The sequence below is a fragment of the Bos grunniens genome, chromosome 23, assembly GCF_055505025.1.
Source record: "Bos grunniens cultivar Pamir isolate PY7600 chromosome 23, Bosgru_T2T1.0, whole genome shotgun sequence".
Taxonomy (NCBI): Eukaryota; Metazoa; Chordata; class Mammalia; order Artiodactyla; family Bovidae; genus Bos; species Bos grunniens.
In genome coordinates this window covers 41,699,502-41,721,583 of record NC_141187.1, presented here as the reverse complement: position 1 = coordinate 41,721,583, position 22,082 = coordinate 41,699,502, and positions in this window count along the sequence as shown.

Here is a 22,082-nt window from a genome sequence, read left to right as displayed (position 1 = left end):
AGGGCTCTGTGAGAGCCGAGCAAGATGAAAGCGGGCAGGGGGTAGTCCTGTTGTGGATCAGACATTTACAGAAAAGGAAAGCACTCAGTGCATCTGCATAAAAGCACACAGCCTGGCGGGTGGGAAATGCTATTAGGGACGCTACTCCACCCAGGGCTGGTGCTCTGTCCCCAAAAGAAGCCACATTCAGGAATCTGTGCAGCATAAGCCTTTGAATGTGGAGATGAAACTATCCAAATAGAGCTCAATAGAGAGGTGGAGAGGATCCAGTCACGTCCAAGCCACCTGTCAATAATTAACAGTTAGGGTCTTTCCTGGCGGTCCAGTGGTTGAGACTCCGAGTTTCCATGGCAAAATAGGGTGGGGGAGGAGGCAAGCCTGGTCAGAGAAGTAGGATTCCAAGGATCTGGGGACACGTGGCCAAAAAATAAAAAGTCAACAATTACTCTTGGACAATTGGAGAATGCCATTTATATGAGTGAATGCCACTCGTCATTTCTTTCCTGGGCAGAAACCTCCAACACCAGGCTATCACGTTTAGAACACTTCAGCTCTATCCCTGTGAAGCTTTACCAGGCATCTTGGGATCAGGTTCTCTGTAGGAGGAGTGAGCAGGCAGGGGAGAAAGGGCTGGAAAAAAAGTTCCACGTATACAGCAGGTCTAAGGAATGGAAGAGAGCTTGACACCTCAGGTGGGCATCTGCAGGTACCATCTCCTACTCCCTTGGGTCTGATTTTCCCAAAGGAAAAGCCAGGTCTCACCTGGCAAGAGGAGAAAAGACCAGTTCTAGAGGAAACATTTATCTCTGCAGCTTGTTCGCATCCTATCCAGCACCACCCATAAGGCTCTCCCCTCTCTTCTGCTCTTGAAATAGTGGTTGAAGACGGTCCCACCCCCCTCCTTCCAGATTTGCCCTGGGCCTTCTCTTTCTTTCTTTTGTCTTTCTTCCTCCTCCCAGCCTGTCAACTGCTCCTAATATTGAAGTCTTCCTGGTAGAATCTGTTGTTACGTTAGATTTGTTTCATGTTCTTTATCCAATATTCTTGCTGGGAGAACCCATGGACAGAGAAGCCTGGTGGGCTACCATCTATGGGGTTCCTCACACGCGTGCGCACACACACACACACACACATCCTTACGTTAAAAAACAGGTGAGTTAAATGTTTGGGCATGATCCCTATAGAAAAATTCTCACAAAATGAACACAAAACCAAACAACCTTCCCCACTTCTCTCATGATTGAGTATATTCAGTGTTTGTTCACATGAGAGAAAGAGCTAGCAAAAAGCAATATCCCGCAGGGCTCTCCTCTTTGGTTTGATCTAATTCACTCAGCCCTGGCAAACAGCACAAAACCATATGGGCTATGATGAAGCCCAGCGAATATTCATGTAGCTGGATCCTTCTAGGTACTTGGCTACCGACACAGAGACCTGGTTTGGACCCAGCACTGAGTCAAAGAGTCCTGCAAAGTCCATCAAAGTCCATGATATGGACATGAAGACACATCAAGAAGGTGGCTGTCCACAAGCCGAACCAGCCAGTAGCACCTTGATCTTGTACTTCCCAGCCTGTGGAACTGTGACAAAGTTAGTTTTCATTTGTAAGACCACCTGACCTGCCTCCTGAGAAATCTGTATGCAGGTCAAGAAGCAACAGTTAGAACCAGACATGGAACAACGGACTGGATCCAAATTGCGAAAGGGGTATGTCAAGGCTGTATATTGTCACCCTGCTTATTTAACTTATATGCAGAGTACATCTTGTGAAATGCTGGGCTGGATGAAGCACAAGCTGGAATCAAGACTGCTGGGAGAAATATCAATAATCTCTGCCACCCTTATGGCAGAAATTGAAGAGGAACTAAACAGCCTCTTGATGAAAGTGAAAGAGGAGAGTGAAAAAGCTGGCTTAAAACTCAACATTCAAAAAAAATGAAGATCATGGCATCCAGTCTCATCACTTCATGGCAAATTGATGGGAAAACAATAGAGACAGTGACAGACTATTTCTTTGGGCTCCAAAATCATTGCAAATGGTGGCTGCATCCATGAAATTAAAAGACATTTGCTCCTTGGAAGAAAAGCTATGACCAACCTAGACAGCATATTCAAAAGCAGAGACATTACTTTGCCAACAAAGGTCCATCTAGTCAAAGCTATGGTTTTTCCGGTAGTCATGTATGGATGTGAGAGTTGGACTATAAAGAAATCTGAGCACCAAAGAATGGTACTTTTGAACTGTGGTGTTGGAGAAAACTCTTGAGAGTCCCTTGGACAACAAGGAGATCCAACCAGTCCATCCTAAAGGAAATCAGTCCTGAATATTCATTGGAAGGACTAATGCTGAAACTGAAACTCCAGTACTTTGGCCACCTGATGCAAAGAACTGACTCACTGGAAAAGACCCTGATGCTGGGAAAGATTGAAAGCAGGAGGAGAAGGGGATGACAGAGGATGAGATGGTTGGATGGCATCACCGACTCGATGGACATGAGTTTGAGCAAGCTCAAGAGTTGGTGATGGACAGGGAAGCCTGGAATGCTGCAGTCCACGGGGTCACAAAGAGTCTGACATGACTGAGCAACTGAACTGAACTGAACTGAAGCCATCCAGGCTATGGTATTTTGTTATGGTAACCTGAGCTGACTGATATAGGGGGCATAGTGTCAGAGCCAAGATTAGGTCAATGTGGGACCATTTCCTCATCCACTAAAGATCCACCTCCCAAGGAGGCTCTGCTTGTTCACTGATGAATCAACAGAATAAACTCTGACTTCTTGGGGGTGGGGTAGGAGGGTATGAAACATTCCTGAAGTTCATTTTGCCTCTTTCACATCTGTGATGAGTTCTCTACTATTTCTGGGATGATTTCTTTCTTTTTAAAATTTTGTCCAAGATTTCCCTAGCAGTCCAGTGGTTGGGACTCCATGTACCCACTGCAGGGGGCTTAGGTTCCCTCCCTGGTTAGCGAACTAAGATCTTGCATGCTGCCCAATGCAGCCAACAACAACAACAAAAATCTACTTTAAAATTTTGTCTGTAAAATTTTCAGTATACATTTCCAAAAGATAAGGAGTCTTTAAAAATAACCATAATGATCACATCCCAATAAATTTCCAGAAATTCCTCAATAGCTCAGACAGTAAAGAATCTGCCTGTAATGAGACATCTGCCTGCATAGAGACCCATACTCAACTGTCCTGGGTTGGGAAGATCCCCTGGAGAAGGAAACGGCAACCCACTTCGATATTCTTGCCAGGAGTATCCCATGGACAGAGAAGCCTGGCGGGCTGCAGTCCATGGGGTCACAAAGAGTCAGACACGACAGAGCAACAAGCACTTTCCTCAATACCATCAACTATCTAGTACCTATTCACATTTCCAATTGTTTCACAAAAGCATTAACATGTGCCTTTTTGTTTTACAATTTTTTTTAATCGAGATCCAATTAAGGGCTATCAATGGCAGTGGTTACGATGCCACTTGAGTCCTTTATAATCTCTTGGTCCTCTTTCATTGTTTTATTGACTTGAATTTGTTACTGTTGTTGTGGGGAAAGACAGATGATGTCTCATATGAAGTTTCCCTGTTTGGATTTACTCGTTACATCTTCATGGTATTTTAAAATGTTTCTCTCTCTTTTGTGATTTCTTATAAATGGCTAGTTGGATACATAACTTGACAAGATTCAGGATGACTTTTTTAAAGACTGCTTTATAAGAGTGGTGCAATCTTCCGTCAATAAATACAATATTTAGTTGTTTCTCTTTGTGTGATGTTTGCTGCCACTGATGATTAATACATAGATCCATTAATTCATTAAGGGATGTAAAATGATAATATTCTGTTGATCCTTCATTTACTCAGTTCAGTTCAGTTCAGTCGCTCAGTTGTGTCCAACTCTTTGCAATCCCATGGATTGCAGCACACCAGGCCTCCCCTGTCCATCACCAACTCCCGGAGTTTACTCAAACTCATGCTAATTGAGTCAATGATGCCATTCAACCATCTCATCCTCTGTCATCCCCTTCTCCTCCCGCCTTCAATCTTTCCCAGCTTCAGGGTCTTTTCAAATGAGTCAGTTCTTCACATCAGGTGGCCAAAGGATTGGAATTTCAGCTTCAACATCAGTCCTTCCAAAGAATATTCAGGACTGATTTCGTTTAGGATGGACTGGTTGGATCTCCTTGCAGTCCAAGGGACTCTCAAGAGTCTTTTCCAACACCACAGTTTAAAAGCATCATTCTTCAGTGCTCAGCTTTCTTTATAGCCCATCCATCCATGACTACTGGAAAAACCATAGCTTTGACTAGACAGAACTTTGTTGGCAATGTAATGTCTCTGCTTTGAATATGCTGTCTAGGTCAGTCATAACTTTTCTTCCAAGGAGCAGGTGTCTCTGAATTTTATGGCTGCAGTCACCATCTGCAGTGATTTATTAGTTGAAAAAATTCTATAAAATTGTCCTTTTCTATTATTTAATTATCCAATATAGTGCATAGAGTAACATCAGGATAAATGCCTGATATTTCCCTTTGTTTATTGGCTTTAAATTAATGTGTTGGATCACCAGCATTCTCCAAAGGGGACCAACTGGTAATTAGTCTGAGTTGTTTTTTTTTTTTTTTAACTTGTGTTTTATATCTTTATGAACTCATGGATTTTAACATATATGTTTCAATCCACTGCAATTATTATCCTTATTAATGTTAAAATATCTCAGTCGTTAGTCAAGGAGAGCCTCTTAGTTTGGCTCAAGTCCTTTTGACATGCCTTAGTAAGATGTCTTTACTGTTGTCCTTTCTGCCTTGATTTCTGATTCAAAAAGATATTCCAGATTTTCCCTATGCCTTTTCTGACCCAGACCTAGAAGTCATCTCTCCAAGGAGTTCCTTCCTAGTATTGGGAAATGAAGTTGTACAATCACAATCTGGCCACTCGGGTTTACATTGTTATGAAGTTGGTCATTATTTTCTTGGCTATTTCTATGCATGCATGAGCACTAAATCATTTCAATCATGTCCAACTCTTTGCTACCTGACAGACTGTAGCCCACCAGGCTCCTCTGTTCATGGAATTCTCCAGGCAAGAATACTGGAGTGGGTTGCCATGCCTTCCTTCAGGGGATCTTCCCAACCCAGGGGTCAAACCCGCGTCTCTTACATCTCCTGTGCTAGCAGGTGGGTTCTTTACCACTAGCACCGCATGGGAAGCCCAGTTATTTCTTACAGATAGAACTAAGAAATATTTTAGAAAAAATTTTTTTTAATTTTCAAAAGTTAAAATACATCATGAAAGCATATCAATATGTCTTCCAATTCAAATTCAAGAGGTAAAGTTTTTATTTACTTTTTTGAACTTAAATATATCCTTTCTCAATCTTAAATATATCCTTTCTCCTATACCAATAAAATTTGTTGTCAATGACACTGGAAATGATCAAATTAGAATATCATGCTTCATTTTTTCATTTCTTTTATCTTGCAATATACTCACAACACTCTCAGAGAAATAAGGCTTCCCTGTCCCAGGGACGGGGAGCCTGGTGGGCTGCGGTCTATGGGGTCACACAGAGTCGGACACGACTGAAGTGACTTAGCAGTAGCAGTCCTTCACTATCTCCAAGTTTGTTCAAACTCATGTCCATTGTGTCAGTGATGTCATCCAACCATCTCATCCTCTGTTGTCCCCTTCTCCTCCTGCCTTCAGTCTTTCCCAGCATCAGGGTCTTTTCCAAAGAGTCAGCTCTTCGCATCAGGTGGCCACAGTATTGGAGCTGCAGCTTCAGCATCAGTCCTTCCAATGAATATTCAGGGTTAATTTCCTTTAGGTTTGACTGGTTTGATCCTTTCAGTCAAAGGGATTCTCAAGAGTCTTCTCCAGCACCACAATTCAAAAGCATCAGTTCTTTGGTGCTCAATCTTCTTTATGGTCCAACTCTCACACCCTCACATGACTACTGGAAAAACCATAGATTTGACTATATGGACCTTTGTTGGCAAAATGATGTCTCTATTTTTTAATGTGCTGCCTAGGTTTGTCATACCTTTCCTTTCAAGGAGCAACCATCTTTTAATTTTAGGGCTGCAGTCACCATTCACAGTGATTTTGGAGCCCAGGAAAATAAAATCTGTCACTGTTTCCATTTTTTTCCCCTTGTATTTGCCATGAAGTGATGAGTCCAGATACCATGATCTTAGTTTTTTGAATGTTGAATTTAAGCCAGGTTTTTCACTCTCCTCTTTCACTTTCATCAAGAGGCTCTTTAGTTCCTCTTCACTTTCTGTCCCATTAGCATCAGGAAACTGTCAAAATGTAAGCCAACATTTTCCTGGCTGAGCAAATACCCTCACGACACAGGACTTTTAAGAGCTCAGGTCCCCATTTAGTCCTCTTCGGCCCCATTTCCATTTAGATTTTTAACCTGTCAATTTCTTCTTATTATCTTCTCAATGTTTTAATAACCTCTTCTGAAGTAGTAAGGGCTTCCCTGATAGCTGAGTTGGTAAAGAATCTGCCTGCAATGCAGGAGACCTGGGTTCAGTCCCTGGGTTTGGAAGATCCCCTGGAGAAGGGAAAGGCTACCCATTTAAGTATTCTGGTCTGCAGAATTCCACGGACTGTATAGTCCATGGGGTCGCAAAGAGTTCAGACACGAATTTCACTTTCACTTTTCACTTCAGTAAAAAGAAGAGCAATTCATCAATTTCATGGGAATATTTTCCTACTACATTTGTGTTGTGTTTTTATTTTATTTTTCAACGTGCAGAGATGGAATTACTAAGCCTAGCAAGGCCTCAAGCCCTGAGCACAAAGCTAGTCACAAAATGAGAGTTCATTAAATATTTGTTGAATAAATTAATAAATAAATGTTCTTTATGTGGCCAAATACACTACTCTTTTCCATTGTGAATTTTCCTGTTTGCTGGCTCCAAAGTTTAAAAAGCTATTTCTATTATTCATACATTAAATGTAAGATATATTCTGAAACAAGAAAAATTAATCAGTATTTCTAAAATATATGGGAGTTACAGGAACTTCCCTGGCAGTCCAGTGGTTAAGGCTTCATGCTTCCAATGCAGGGGGTGTGGGTTCAATCCCTGGTCAGGGAACTAAGATCCCACATGCTATGTGGCCAAAAGATAAAAGTAAAATAAAATAGATGGCAGTTACAAACACAGGTGAAATTAATACAGACCTTAACTTTAGCCAACCTGACCACATGCCAGGCCTCTGAAGACATTCTGTGATTCAAGACTTCATCCCGGGTGATTAGCACCTTGGTTTATGTTTTTCTTTTCTCCTAAAGTCAGTTAATCATATTAGGAGATGGGCCTGAAAACCACCAAGGGCATTTCACCAGTTTACTCACTGGGAACTTTTTTCCAAGCTGTTTTCAAGCACCTGAACCTCGGAAACACCAAGTCCGACACAACTTGGCAAAGGAATTCACTTCTCACAGTTCTCTCCCCACTTCCCCTCAATTCATAATCCCTTTCACCTTTCCCATCTGCAGTGACTATGGAGCAAGAGGAACAGTAAATCTGCATCTTAGTGATGGTGACTAGTACTCACTGCGGGAGATCCCTCACTTCCAAAAGTCCTGGGAGCATGTGGTGAGGTGTCCTATTTATACCAATGACCTTCCGCACGTCCAGAACTTGAACAGCTGCACAATATATATAACGGAATGGAAAGTAACATGACACACATTTCAAAGAGAAAACTGGAAAGGCATATACATCCAACCTTCCTTTTGGCTCTATGTGACTATGTTTCTTTGCGTCCATGTCATAAAAATAACAAAGGGGCCAGCATGGGGCATGAAGGCAGAGACTGTTTTAGGGGAAATTATTTGACTCCCCAAAATGAAAGCCTGAAATGAAGAAGAAAACGTTTGAGAAAAAAATGGATTACTGATAAAGACTCTTATGGAATGATATCATCACTTTCTGAATTGGAACGGTACATTATAAAAGGTACCAATCATTCCACTTAATAGATTTTAAAATGACTACAGATTTTTTTTTTATTGGAATCCTTGAGCTCCAGGATCCTGTGTGCATGACTCTGTTATCTTCAGGGGGTATCTACAATAGTCCTACACATAAAATAGTCACTCAATCCAGGTGTTGTAATTAATACATTGTGAAAATCTCAAGAGCGATGAAGGATATGTGTGTGTTGTGTACACACAACTGTAGCCATAGGAAATTATAAGCTTTTATGGAGTACCTACTGTATACATCATACTGCTCAAGGGAAGGAGATAACCCAGGGCTCAAGTAGCATGCAAACACTAAGCTTTATAAAAAGGAATGGAATTGGGTCATTTATAGAGATGTGGATGGATCTAGAGTCTGTCATATACACTAAAGTAATTCAGAAAGAGAGAAACAAATATCGTATCCTAACACATATAAATGGAATCCATCAAAATGGTACAGATGAACCTATCTGCTGGGCAAGAATAGAGACGCAGATGTAGAGAACAGAGATGTGGACGTGGGGTGGGCGGAAGGGGAGGGTGAGACGAATTGGGAGAGTAACATTGACATATATACACTTTCCTGGGTAAAATAGCTAGCTAGTGGGAAGCCGCTGTATAGCACAGGGAGCTCAGCTCGGTCCTCTGTGATGACCTAGATGGGTGGGATGGGGAGGTGGGAGGGAGGGCCAAGAGGGAGGGGATATATATACATATAGCTGATTCACTTCGTTGTGCAGCAGAAAGTAATGCAACCTTGTAAAGCAATTATATTCCACTTAAAAAAAAAGAAAAGACACTGGGCTTTGTGGCAAGATAATGACAAAGTGTAAAACCATTTAAAATCATCATTTTAAAAGTCAAATAAACTCTTTTCTCCATCAACAAAACAACTCCCCTGTCTGTCCATTTACAAAAATCAATGAACCCACCTCTGGCATCCTGAGCTAGAAAATCAAGGTTAAAGGCAAGGACCCCTTGTCCCCCTGGCACTCACCTCCTTCCTCACCCCCATGACCCATCCTCTGGTTTACACACTTCCGTTAGTCTGGAAGCAAGTGTGCTGCTTGCTCAGATTGCTGCGATTGCTAGAAGAGGCTCTGGAAGATGCACTCCCACACTTGTATCATCCTTGGCTCTGAAACACGCTCCTTCTAATAGTGTTGCGGGAAAACAGTTAATGTTGTTTTGCCATCATTAAACTGTCAGTGCTGCTCAGTTGAAAGCACAAATAGCATACACACACATAAAAATGCTCAAAAAGCTTGGAAATAGGTTTATTTTTCTCTGAACACAGGAAGAACATAGGGACTTATTTCTGTTACACCTCACCCCATTTTACCCCCTAACCAATGTCTGGGCTATAAATGTAATTGTTGCTGTTAGTCTTCTCAGAGAAAATATATATTGAATAAAAGCATGGGAATGTCATTTGACCGATATGAAGGGAAATCTTGCCTCCAGAATTCACGTGAGTACCAAGGTGGAAATATGGCAAAAATACAGAGATGGGCTGGTCAATACAGTTTGAGGACGGGGGTGGTTCTAGACAGACTCTATCTCCCCTTTCTGCTCTAGAACTCTAAATCTGTGATCTGAAAGAAGAAACATGGTAAGGAGGGAAGACAGGTGAGCAAATCGCTTGGAGCTACATCAAGAGATGACTTCCTGGGACTTTCCTGGTGGTTCAGTGGCTATGACTCCTTGATCCCAATGCATGGGGCCTGGGGTTCAACCCCTGATCTGGGAACTAGATCCCATACGCCGCCATGCTGCAGCTGAATACTCTGCATGCTACCACGAAGGTCAAAAATCTCGGATACCGCAATGAAGACCTGGTGCAGCCAAATAAATAAAATATTAAAAAAGAGAGGGAGAGAGGACTTTCATTCTCTGTCTTAGCTACACAGCAGGACAAGGCTGATCAGGAGGAACCAAGACCTAAAAGTAGAGCTGCTGCTGCTGCTGCTGCTAAGTCGCTTCAGTCGTGTCCGACTCTGTGCGACCCCATAGACGGAAGCCCACCAGGCTCCCCCGTCCCTGGGATTCTCCAGGCAAGAACACTGGAGTGGGTTGCCATTTCCTTCTCCAATACATGAAAGTGAAAAGTGAAAGGGAAGTCGCTCAGTCGTGTCCGACTCTTAGCGACCCCATGGACTGCAGCCTACCAGGCTCCTCAGTCCATGGGATTTTCCAGGCAAGAGTACTGGAGTGGGGTGCCATCGCCTTCTCCGAAAAGTAGAGCTAGCTTCTGCCTATTTGTTGGAAAGGGCTTCGGAGAACATGCCTAGTTTTGGAAGCTAGGAGGAGGTCGAGACTGGAATCACACTGGTCAGACAATACAAAGTGGATCTCAGAGGGGTCAACACCAGAATTAGTGAGTCTCAGATAGCACAGGAAGAACAGAGACTTTCTGCTCCCCTTGTACACAGGATGCAAGGTCCTGGGGCCAGCACTCCACTTTTCCAGCTTTTATATCTATTTCTATTAGTAAAGCTGTTACCATGACTAGCTGATTTTTCAGCATCAGGAGAGAAAGGCAAAGCAAGAACATAGTCTTGTGTTTTACACTTATTGTATTGCATTTTTTACAAACGGAAATCTCATGGCAACCCCGCGTTGAACAAGTCTATTGGTGCCATGTTTTTCCAAAAGCCTTTGCTCGCGTCCTGCCTTTGTGTTGCAGTTTGGTAATATTGAAATAATCAAATGCTTTCGTTAGTGATCTCTGTTGTCACCACTACCACTAGCTCAAGGCTCAGGTGATGCTTAACATTTTTAGCAATAATGTTTTTTTAAATTAAGGTGGGTACATTGTTTTTTAGACAGCATGCTCTTGTATATTTTATAGCCTACAGTATAATGTAAACACTACTTTTATATGCACAGGGAAACCAAACAATCTGTGAGGCTCATTTTATTGTGATTTCATCTTTATTGTGATGGTCTGGAATCAAACCACAATATCTCCAAGGTCATGCCTGTGCTCTATTAGAGATGTAATCTAGAATTTAAAATATCTTGTAGATAGTCATAATAGAGAAGCAAGGAAAACGTTCTCTCAGTAGTAATGCGGACCACCATCTACCTTGGGTAAACCTGATTGCTCAAGTGGAAAAGCTTCTTTTCATTTGGTTCACAATAAGTGGACAAGGGCATTGGTGGGAAATGGTGCTGAATAGAATCCTCGGGGACAGAGCGAGTTAACATCCCCCAAGTAGGGGTGGGCATCCCTACATTTCCCTAACTCCTTACAGCTGGGTTAGGTAACTAATGACTAGATCAGTACCATGAACTTCAAGTGGAAGTGACGTTTGTCACTTCCAAGCCTGGATATATCAACGCCAAGTGCTTCCTCCCTTCCCCTCTCCACGGTGATTTGGAAGTATGATGCAGATGGCACAGCAATAAGATGGAAGCCTAGCCTCCAAAGTCTCTGCTTGAATGAGAGCTGCCAAGGAAAGCCTGCATCAACCTGTTACAAGCACAAATACATTTTTGTTACTGAAGCATAACCTAACATTATCCTGACTCACATGGTCCCTGGGGAAAAGGGGGAAGCGATTCTGCTCTCCTTCTTACTGGAAAACTATGGACCGAAGAAAGACAATGACTACTTCAGAAAGACTACCTTCCCCCTCAATGAGATCTGCAAAGACAGATGACATAGAAACACGGTGAAGCAAGATAATTTTGTATCTATTTGCCCAGTTCTCTGAGGTCCCCACCGATCTCCTGACCAATGCCATTTGTGACCAACTTTTCAGTAAACCTTACTACGTTTACCTGGAATTGAGCCTGGACAGAATTCTGTGCTGACTTGGAAGAAGATGCGGCAATACCTTTGATGAAGCCATGAGTCTTAATCTGCTTAATGATTTCAAGACTGCGTTCTCATTTATTCTATTGATGTTGAAGACGTTCTATAGCAGTAGAGTGCCTCCAGGTTTCCAGGATCTTTTCCTCCAGTCCAGGTGCTTCAAAGAAACACCGACCTCTTGGCTCTAGGCCCCCAGGCTTTCAAAGTAGCGCTAGAGAATTTAGCATTTAGTCAAAAGGACACTTCATTGTTACACAAATGAAAGCCAGTGGTAAACTAAAACAAATGAGATCTCAAAATCAATCCTTTTTATTTAAAACTAAGAACTTTAAGGACCTGATGATCAAGATGATGTTTTTGAACATCCGATTGGGCAATGTACTTGAAAGCGCTTTTTGGGGAAAAAAAAAAAAATTATTTTTTTGCTACAGTGCACAGAAATGCTCTCTTCCTTGGCTTTAGACAAATGGAGAATACTCACCTTATTTTTTTGAGACTACTTAACCCCAATAACAATTTAGAATTACTATCATGCAGCCGGCTGTCTCATAGTCTCCTTTGTCTTTATCTGCTAGAGCTGTGGTGCCTCCTCACTGCCTGCCTCTGTTTCAATAGTGTACAATCTGGTTATTATGTGAGTTTTATTTTTTTAAGCACCAAAACCCTGCTTTTAGCCCATGGGTTTCTTTATTACCATCTAAGGAGCCCTGGCAGACTGGAGCCATTTTTCCCTTCGACAGACCTTTAAATGATTCTTCATGCTTTTGTCACATAATTAAAATTAGATTACTTTAACTCCCTGCTGGCTGGCCTGAGTGGGGGCCCTTGTAAAGCCTCCAGCTGGCGGAGGGGCCATTGAAAGGTGGAATATGGTCCAAACACACTCAGCCGCTGCCTTCCCCCACCCCCAGCCAGGAGCCATTGTGTGCCTTGCCAGTTAGACAAGATTTACCCCGAGTTTATCAATGGCTGCTTATTTTCTAAGGGCTGGATTTTCTTTTCAAAAGACTTGGAGTCAGGGATTGGTATGTTTGTTTCTAAGGAGCTGGAGCTCTTCTAGTCCCCATTTTCCAGCCCCCAGAGAGCTCACCTCTTAGTGCTTTGCCTGGTGGCTCAGCCAAAATGGACCAGAAAGAACAAGCACCTGAGCACATATACTGTCATACAAGTTGGTATCCAAACATTTGCTTGGTTTCCCCGCCAAGGCCGAATGCAAAAATCCCTTCTCTCTTCTCTGGGCTGTTCTCCTTTAAACCTCCCCCTTCCCCTCTGTGATCAGGACTCTCCTTGGCTGCATTTCTAAGCACAGCCTCAATTGGGTTTCCACTTGGAACAGCAGTGAGAGCTCCCATCACGGTAGATCTACAAAACAGCTCTTCACAACACACCTACTGCTGCTGAATTTTTAACACCTGCGGCTTCTCGCTTCTCCTCCATTTCCTCCCCAAAACAGAGAGGCAGGACAAGTGAAGTCCAGTGTTACTATCCCTCAAGGAATCTCAGCTCTGTCTGCTAAAAGAACAGCTCTGGGTCACTCTTGGCATTTTCTGTAGCCAAAGACCTCCTCCCAGCCTTTCCCTGGATCATTTCATCCATCCGTCTCTCTGCCTGCCTTTCACTCGTCCACTTTCTATTATACAGCCCAGCCAAAAGAGACGGTTTGAACTTGATCAGATGTGGACTAGAGTCCTGTGTTAAACACTTATTAGGGCTGTGACCTAGAGTGAGTGACTTAATGTCTCTGAATTTTATTTTCTTATGATAAAATTAGGGATAATAATACCGCCACCTTATTACTGAAGTTAACAGAATTTCTTCTTCCAAACTAAGCTCTGATTAAAATGTGTGGTGCCCTTAAGAAAGAATCTTCAATTCCCAGAATTTCATTTCTTAGTGGAAAACTACCAATACTTCACATAAAGTCATCTGCTAACATTCACACAAGTGTGCTTGTAGGAATGTCTTGAGATCACAAGGAACCAGCTTTGTTCTGGTCATTGTGTCCTCATTTTATATCATCCAAGAAAATAACTCTCATAATTAGAGGGAATATGACAAAAACATCCAGCAAAAACCAATATTCCTATTTTTAAGTGGTACGTTTGTGGTCCAATTCCTGTTTCGAGTTGTTATCAGGGTTGCTACAGAAATTTCTTTAAAGACAGACATGCTGAGAAGAATGTCAAGAAACTTATTTTTAAGTACTTTAAGGTTTTGATGTAAGAAAAAAATACATCAAAGGCAAGAAGGTGATAAAAACAATGACAGCAATAGAAAGAGTTCTAAATCATCAATGAACAGCTCTGAAACTGGAAAATCGAAGGGGGAGAATTAAGTCAAATTTATAACTTTCCTAATTTGTAACTACTGAGAAAGCACAGTAATGCACTGGTTCTGTGATATAAAACAATACATTCTAAAAATCCAACCTGTTCTAGAATTTCGTATCCCTTTCAATTACTTCTTTGTTTTGAGGCCTTATTTAAAACAAAACGGAATTCCCTGACAGCCCAGTGGTTGGGACTCATGGCCGAGGCCCGGGGTTCAATCCCTTGTCAGGAAACTAAAATCCCACAAGCTTTGCAGCCTGGACAAAAACAAAAAGAAAGAAAGGGGAAAACATGAAACAAAATATTCACCTGTAAAGGCTGGGAAGCCTTTATCCTGCATTTCCTTATCAGATGGGTTGTCACCTACAGGAATTCTGATGGAATGGGATACAAGAATAAAATTTTGATCATTTTATTTATCATTTGGAAGCAAGAAGCACAGCCATGGGTGAACATATTTAGCCATTCAGTAGAGAATCTTGGTTAATCAAAAAGTGGCATGATACAATAAGTAATTGATGGAAAGTTCACAAAGGATAATTTAGTGTATGCTAAAGGTGATATTTCAAATAAATGGGGAAATTTCAAGCTATTCAATAAATGGTATTAGGACAAGAAGGTAGTCACCTGGAAAAAAATTAAATAAACCCACATCACATTTCTTGAACCAAAATAAATTCCAGATAGAAAACATATTTAAATAAAACCATAGAGTATTAAAGAAAACAAAAATGTTTTAAATAATTATGCAGTGGCAAAAGCTTTTCTGACTCAGAACACATAAATTATAAAAAGATATATTTAACCATGTAAAAATTTTAAATTCTGCACATCAAAGAAAAAACAAAAAATGCAAGACAACCACCACACAGAAAAGTAACTACAACCCATATCACAGATGTGGAGATAACATCTTTCTAACAGAAAGACTTTAAAAATGGCTCTTAAGTACATAAAAATAGTCTTAACCTTACTCATATTAAACAAAATGCAAAATAAAACCATAATTAGACACCGAATGACATGTCCGTGAAAAGTCAACAGTACTTCTTAATTCTTACACTCAGAGGAACCACCTGGAGATGGGCTTAACCTGCAGAATCTGATAGATCAAGTCTGCAGTGAGGTCTGAGAGTTTGCATTCCTAACAGGCTCCCTCCTGCCAGCGGCCCACTGACCACACCCTGAGCAGCATGCATTGCTGGTGGGCCTGTATATTTATATTAGCAGGCTGGAAGCAATTTGGTAACAGCTTTCAAAATAAAAAGTGCACAGGCTGTCAGCAATTACACTTTAGTCATTCACAGGGGAGCCTGGGATGCAACTGAATATGCAGATGAGAGAAAACCATATAATCCAGATACAATCCATGCAACTGAATATGCAAATGGAAAAAAGAATAAGGCTGATACTGATGCAGAGAAATCTCCAAGATACTTTAACTTGATAAAGAAGTTTCAGAAAAGAAAAACCACCTACATGTGTCTGTGTGTGTGTGTTATTGAATGGGCTGAAGACATCTCTGAGTGTTTTTTCCCTCCTCACCACCTGTCCAAAAGCACTCTGTGATCTAGTTCTTCTGTCTCAGATAGTTTCCATAACTTTTTCAAACTTGCTTGGTAACACACAAGCATGCAGAGTGCTATTTGCTTTCCATGGAATTCTCTGTTCCACCACTGTCACAACTTCCAGCTTTTTGATTGTCCAAATACGAATCACCAGACATGCATTATTTTCCCTCCAGCTCCACGAGACACACTTCAAGCTGTCCAAGTAGACTCCTTGAAGTCCGTCTCAGGTTTAAGGGGTGGTAAGGCAGGATCTTGTATCTTGTTTAAACTGCTATTTCTGGAGCCTCTGCCACTTGCTTCACTGAAATAGAATGTAGCTAGAGATCGTATTGTTGCTGCTGTTATTTAGTTGCTAAATCCAGTCCTACTCTTTGGTAACTCCATGGATTGTAGCCTGCCAGGCTCCTCTTTCCATGGGGATTCTCCAGGCAAGAATACTGGAGTGGGTTGCCATTTCTTTCTCCAGGGATCTTCCTGACCCAGGGACTAAACCCAGGTCTTCTGCACTGACAGGCAGATTCTTTACCATCTAAGCCACCAGGGAAGCCCCTGCTGCTGTTGCTGCTGCTGCTAAATCACATCAGTCATGTCTGACTCTGTGCGACCCCATAGATGGCAGCCCACCAGGCTCCGCCATCCCTGGGATTCTCCAGGCAAGAGTACTGGAGTGGGTTGCCATTGCCTTCTCTGAGGGAAGCCCCTAAGAGATCCTATTACATAGACTCTAATCATGTTAAAGACTACAAATCTGTAGCCTAGGCCATGTCTGGCAGTGGAGATATTTGGATTCTGTTTTTATTTTGTTTTGTTAAAAAAATTTCCCAACCTCATTGAGAGAAATTGACACATAATACTGTGTAAATTTAAGGTATACAACATGCTGAGTTGATACTGTTATAAATTGCAAATGATGGCCACAGCAGTACTGGCTACCACCTCCAACCCATCATACCATTACACTTCTTTTTCATGCTAAGCATATTTAATATGTACTCTCTGTGACATGCAAGTACAGGATACAGAATTATTACCTACAATCACCACGCTGTCCGTTAGATCCCCGAATTGTTAATCTTCTAACTCCAAGTTCACACCATTTGAGCAATGTATCCCCATTCTCCCACCCCCTCACCTCCTAGTGACCACCACCTCTACTCTGTTTCTCTAAATTTGCCTTTTTTGAGATTTCACAAGAGATGTGAAATTTTGTTTGACTCTCAGAGTCTTGGCCATTATTCTCTAACCAGAAGATTTTACATGAACTTCCAGATTTCCGAAAATCTGAAAGATCTGCCAATAAATGGCCTGCATTCCTCCTTTGCAAGATTTAGCTGGAGCTAAGCTATGGCTGGGGCTTCCCTGGTGGCTCAGATGGTAAAGAATCTGCCTGCAATGCAGACTCAGGTTTGACTCCTGGGTCAGGAAGATCCCTGGGAAAGGGAAAGGCTATCCCCTCCTCAGTTCGGTTCAGTTCAGTCGCTCAGTCGTGTCCGACTCTTTGTGACTCCATGAATCGCAGCACACCAGGCCTCCCTGTCCATCACCAACTCCCAGAGTTCACTCAAACTCATGTCCATTGAGTCGATGATGCCATCCAGCCATCTCATCCTCTGTCATCCCCTTCTCCTCCTGCCCCCAATCCCTCCCAGCATCAGGGTCTTTTCCAATGAGTCAGTTCTTCCCATGAGGTGGCCAAAGTACTGGAGTTTCAGCTTTAGCATCATTCCTTCCAAAGAACACCCAGGGCTGATCTCCTTTAGAATGGACTGGTTGGATCTCCTTGCTGTTCAAGGGACTCTCAAGAGTCTTCTCCAACACCACAGTTCGAAAGCATCAATTCTTCGGCGCTCAGCTTTCTTCACAGTCCACCTCTCACATCCATACATGACCACAGGAAAAACCACAGCCTTGACTAGACAGACCTTTGTTGGCAAAGTGATGTCTCTGCTTTTCAATATGTTATCTAGGCCTACCCACTCCATTATTCTTGCCTGGAGAATTCCATGGACAAAGGAGCCTGGCGGGCTACAGTCCATGAGGTCACAAAGAGTCGGACACAACTGAGCAAGCTTCACTTCACTTCACGCTGTGGCCATTCCTTTAGTGGGACCCACAGGGTGCCATGTTCCAACCATTTCCTTGTCTTGGGTTCACCCATTATTATACTGGCAGTGTAGTCTTTCTTCTACCCTCCTGTTTCTTTCCCAGGTGTACATTTTGGTGTGTGACACCCCCACCCCATGCCACAGAGCACATTCCCACTGGAGCAGGGCTGGCCCAAAGCAAACCTGCAAAGCTCTGGAGCATCTTATCACTTCTTTCTAAAACACTTCCCCACACTGAATGCCTTTTCCCTCCCTCCACATCCACCAAGTTGGTGCTTTCTTATTGCCTCAAATTCTCTTTTCTGAAAGAAATAGATCATCTCATTCATTCACACTAAATTGTTAGTGATTTAATACATCTTTGTGGGGGGGGTGGGATGTCCAAAAATGTTCAGCATTTCCAAATGGTGACATTCCAGCCAACCAGACACTTTGGATGAATTGAGGCATTTGGGGGCAGGAGACTAAGATCCTCCAAACCACACCTAGTGGACAGTTACCTCTCCACTTTACATCAGCCAGCTAAAATATTTGCCAGCACCATCAGAAGTGCTGTTCCTTTTTGTTTCACTGCCTAGGGGTTTGCCAAGGAATCCCTACCCTAGTTGGTTCTTCCTGGGAGAAATATTTATATAATTCATTCCTATTCTGAGATGGGGCGCCCTGTGTGTTTTAGCCTACCAGAAGCTTAATATATGCCAACAGTGCAGTATGGCTCTAGACAGGCACACACACATGCATGCATGTGCACACACATAGACACACACACACTCGAACATAAACTTAGCCATGTCATCCACAGATAAAATATAAGCAGTAGCTTCACTGAAACTTTAACCCACCTCCAGGGATTTGTACAGCTCATTCTGAGAGTCCACATTTTGAGAAGGATGCTGATAGGTTATGAGCTTTCTGATGAAAGAAACCAGGAGAGGGATGATATTGGAACCACACCAGTAATAAGAGAAGGTTTAAAGAAAGACTCAGTGGCTGTCTTCAAAGGTTTGAAGGGCTGTCACCGACAGGGAACCAGATGGATTGGGTTGTTGTTGTGCCAAGGAACAAACTAAGACCAGTGGAGAGATGCTAAGGATGAGAGTGGGAGGCGATTTTGGCTCTGGAAAGAAATTTTAACAGCTACTAGATAGAGATTACAGGAAAATGACTTTCCCTTTCACTAAAAATATCCCAGGAGAGGCTGTCTGACCATCTGTTTGGAATGCTATAGAAAGAAACCTTACAATAGTTGGTGGCCTGACTTGAGTTTGCTGGGACTTTTGATACCAAATCCCACTTTTTGTGTGATTCTGCTTGCATTTCACAGAGAACATATCATCCACAAATGCAGGAAAATGCCTCTACCTATTCCTTTGGAATTTCAGTATAGTCATTCAGGTCCAATTACATCAATGTTCTCTTTCAGACCCAGCATCTGGGATTTCTATAATTTCACCTTCATGACCCTTGGATGTGCAGCCTTTGTATTTCTGTTGTCAGTAAGCATGTGAAATGGATTTTTGCTCAGTGGGTCTTTCCTAAGCATGCTTGCAAAGCAGATGATGTAGCCAATTGTTTATTTTATGGACAACCTTTTTTCTGTCCCCAGAACATGGCTAACATATCTATGACTCACATTCACAGGACAGAAGGATTGTTCTGGCTTGTGTTTTTACTTCTTTTGGCCAATTGGAGAGATATTTATAAACATTTATTGATTTGGATTCATAAGCCAAAGCAGGGGGGCAAAATCTTGCTGGGCTGGTTGCTATGGTAACTAGCATTTCACACGTGTACTCACCAGCCAGCAGTGAGGGCTCAGAACAAAACCCAAAGCCTACCTGTAGCTTCAAACTGCGTATTTGCTCCTTTTACATTTCTAACACTATTGATAGGATGTGTAAAATAGATAACTAAAGAGAACATGCCGTATAGCACAGGGAACTCTACTTAGCGTTGTGTGGTGACCTAAACGGGAAGAAAATTCAAAATGTGTATAAGCTGATTCATTTCACTGTACAGAAGAAACTAAAACAGCATTGTAGACCAACTATACATCAATAAGAATTAAGAAAAATGTTATGTAGTAAGGCTACATTTTTAATTCTGTCTACTAAAATAGGGGACGACAGAGGATGAGATGGCTGGATGGCATCACTGACTCGATGGACATGAGTCTCAGTGAACTCTGGGAGTTGGTGATGGGCAGGGAGGCCTGGCGTGCTGCAACTCATGGGGTCGCAGAGAGTCGGACATGACTGAGTGACTGATCTGAACTAAAATATTCACCTCTCTTCATAGATGTACAGGGACACTTCTGTCATATATAAAGTGTCCTCATATGTGTGTTGTTCCCAGGCTGTCTTTGTTGGTTCCCACACAAACACGATGGGGTTTCCCAGGTGGCTCAGTGGTCAAGAACCCGCCTGCCAATGCAGGAGACTCAGAAGACGGGGATTTGATCCCTGGGTCAGGAAGATCCCCTGAAAGAGGAAATGGCAACCCACTTTACTATTCTTGCCTGGAAAACTCCATGGACGGAGCAGCCTGGCAGATTGCAGTCCGTGGGGTGGCAAAGAGTTGGACACAACTGAACGACTGAGCTCACTTGCTTGCACACAGATACCATTCTTTAAAAATCATTGATAGAAATGTTCTCTTAAATCAAATACTTTTTAAGCAAAAAAGAAAGAAAATCAGTTTTTCTCTTCCACAGTGCCATGTGATAGCATATTGCACTGAAATAGAAAAAAAAATTGTTTTTATTCATCCTTGAGAAGAATAATTGATTCTGTACCTCTCTTGGGGACATTTTCCAGATTTGTGACTTCTAATCAACTTGATTGTCGAGAATTTAAAAGCTTCTACCTCAGTTCTCTGCCCTGTGTTGCAGTTGATTTGTAAGTTTGGGTGGTATTTTTTATTAAAGAATTTACAGCTGGAATCAAGGACCACAAATATAAAGCAGCAGACAGACAACTCAAGAAAAACCCAATTAAACGAGATATTAGGGAACACAGAGGGTGACAGAAGCAAAGCATGCTGGGTGGAGCGCAAGAGCTGCAGAATCAGACAGGACTAATTTGACCCAAGTGTTGCCTTGAGTAAACAACTTCATTTTGCTGGAACCCTCTGAAATGAGAATCGTATCTTCCCATAGGGTTGTCTTAAGGATCAAATGTCAGATTTACACAAAGTGCCTAAAATAATGTCAGACCCAAAGCAAGCACCCAAGTAATAAGAATTATTATTTTTGTGTTGGGCTAATTTATTGGGATAATAAATTATGTTTTGTTTTTGCCAGAAAATATCCAGGTTTTATGATGCGGTGGAGCTTATATAATTTTTAAGTCCTGTTTTTAAAAACATGACGAAAACTTATGAATATAGAATCAGGTATAAGGAAGAACTATAAATGCAAATTCAAGCAGACAAAAGCCCCCAAAGTGACACATTTTATTATTTAATCACCTGACACATGTCTGTAATATTTCTTTCTACACTTTCTGACTATACACTCTTTGATTGCCTCTTCATACAACATTGGTTTTGTAACACATTCTCTGAAGCAAATACGGAGATAACTCAGTCATTCTTCCAACAGGGTTAATTGAAATTTGCTTTTTGTTATTGATAGCTGGGATGCATAAAACATGTGACTTCACATTGGTTATACTTGCTGTTTATACTACTGCCACAGGCTTATGTCTTACAAATACAGGATTATGATCAATTTTATTTTATGTGATTGCCATAAAATAGGAAGAAAATAAAGAAAAATAGAAAGAAAATATCGTGCATGTATAACTATGTATAGCATCGCAGGGTATATTCTAGAAAGCTCCGGTTTTGATTAGGCATCCATGAGAATGAAATAGTTGGTGTATATTTTTCTCCTTAACATTCAGTTCCAATATCTGTGTCGTCAGCACCAAGAAGAGGTAACCTATCATAGCTTCTCAGGTCGGGGTAGGAACGCATGAGCTAAGTTGCTTCAGTTGTGTCCGACTCTTTGCAACCCTATGGACTGTAGCCCATCAGGCTCCTCTGTCCATGGGATTCTCCAGGCAAGAATACTGGAGTGGGATGCCATGACTTCTTGGTAAAGAGCAGATGGGGAGATTAGTCTTTCCTCTGTGGGATTTTCTTCTATCAGTCCTAAAACCTGACCATTTCCTCCTACTGACAAGAAAAGGAGAACATGGCTCTATGGCAGAACTGATTTTATACCATGACAAAATGCGTGTATGTCCATATAAATGCTTTCCA